The 1,925-nt window shown below is 40.5% G+C and overlaps 1 non-coding gene across 1 annotated transcript; it reads left to right on the top strand.

Annotated features, from left to right (window-relative positions):
• Window positions 1–1,308: 1,308 nt before the first annotated feature.
• TRNAW-CCA (transfer RNA tryptophan (anticodon CCA)) lies at window positions 1,309–1,380 on the top strand. Its single transcript has one exon. It is a non-coding gene; the product is annotated as a tRNA-Trp (tRNA).
• Window positions 1,381–1,925: the final 545 nt, after the last annotated feature.

Here is a 1,925-nt window from a genome sequence, read left to right as displayed (position 1 = left end):
TCTGTTGTAACCTTTCCTTTTTCATTTCTAATTTTGTTGATTTGATTTTTCTCCCTTTTCTTCTTGATGAGTCTGGCTAGTGATTTGTCAATTTTATCTTCTCAAAGAACCATCTCTTAGTTTTATTAATCTTTGCTATGTTTCCTTCATTTCTTTTTCATTTATTTCTGCTCTGATGTTCATGATGTCTTTCCTTCTGCTGACTTAGGGGGTTTTTAGTTCTTCTTTTTCCAGTTGCTTTAGATGTAGAGTTAGGTTGTTTATTGATGTTTTCCTTGTTTCTGGAGATATGATAGTATCACTATAAACTTCCCTCTTAGAACTGCTTTTGCTGAATCCCATGGGTTTTAATATCTTCCCTATAGTTTATATGGTAAAGAATCTGCCTGCAAGGCAGGAGACCTGGGTTCTCCTTTCTGATCCCTGAGTCAAAAAGATCCTCTGGAGAAGGGCAAGACAAACCACTCCAGTATTCTTGCCTGGAAAATCCCATGGATAGAGGAGCCTGGTGGGCTACAGTTCGTGGGGAGTCAGACATGACTGAGTGACTAACACTGCTACTGCTATAGGTTTTAGGTTGTCATGTTTTCATTGTCATTTGTTTCTGGGAATCTTTTGATTTCCCTTCTTATGTCTTCAGTAGCCTCTTCTTTATTTAGTAATGTATTCTTTAATGAGTTTGCATTTTTAATGCAGTTTTGTTTTTTTTCCTGTAGTTGATACCTACTCTCATAGCATTGTGGTCAGAGAAGATACTTGATACAAATTCAATTTTCTTAAATTTACTGAGTCTTGATTTGTGGCCCAAGATGTGGTACATCCTCGAGAATGTTCCATGTGCAGTTGAGAAGAAGGTGTACTGCTACTGCTAAGTCGCTTCAGTTGTGTCCGACTCTGTGCGACCCTGTAGACAGTAGCCCACCAGGCTCCCCCGTCCCTGGCATTCTCCAGGCAAGAACACTGGAGTGGGTTGCCATTTCCTTCTCCAATGCATGAAAGTGAAAAAATAAAGTGAAGTCGCTCAGTCATGTTCGACTCCTAGCGACCCCATGGACTGCAGCCCACCAGGCCCTTCCGTCCATGGGATTTTCCAGGCAAGAGTACTGGAGTGGGGTGCCATTGCCTTCTCTGGAGAAGAAAGTGTACTCTTCTGCATTTGGATGGAAAGTCCTGAAGATATCAGTTAGGTCCGTTTGATCTGATACTTTATTTAAGATTTGTGTTCCTTATTAATTTTCTGTTTTGATGATCTGTCATTGGTGTACTGGGGGTGTTAAAGTCCCCTGCTATTATTGTGTTACTATTATGTCCCTGGTGGCTCAGAGGTTAAAGCGTCTGCCTCCAATGCAGAAGACCTGGGTTCGATCCCTGGGTCGGGAAGATCCCCTGGAGAAGGAAATAGTAACCCACTCCAGTATTCTTGCCCGGAGAATCCCATAGATGGAGAAGCCTGGTGGGCTACAGTCCACAGGGTTGTAAAGAGTCGGACACGACTGAGCGACTTCACTATATTATACTATTATGTCTGTTAGTGTTTGCCTTATGTATTGAGGTGCTCTTATGTTGGGTGCATACATATTTACACTTTTTATATCGTCTTCTTGGATTGACCTCTTGATTATTATGTACTGTCCTTCTTTGTCTCTTATGATATTACTTATTTTAAAGTCTATTTTGTCTGAAATAAGGATTGCCACTCTGGCTTTCTTTTGGCTTCCATTCACATGGAATATCTTTTTCCATCCTTTCACTCTCAGTCTGTATGTGTCTCCAGGTCTAAACTAGGTCTCTTGCAGTCAGCAAATATATGGATCTTGTTTTTGTATCCATTCAGTCAGTCTGTATCTTTTGGCTGCTGCATTTAATCTGTTTACATTTAAGGTAATTATTGATACATAGGATCCTATTGGCATTTTCTTGATTGT

The sequence above is a fragment of the Bubalus kerabau genome, chromosome 8 (genome assembly GCF_029407905.1).
Source record: "Bubalus kerabau isolate K-KA32 ecotype Philippines breed swamp buffalo chromosome 8, PCC_UOA_SB_1v2, whole genome shotgun sequence".
Taxonomy (NCBI): Eukaryota; Metazoa; Chordata; class Mammalia; order Artiodactyla; family Bovidae; genus Bubalus; species Bubalus kerabau.
Note: the sequence above shows the minus strand (reverse complement) of the source record. Positions and strands in the feature narration are given on the sequence as shown.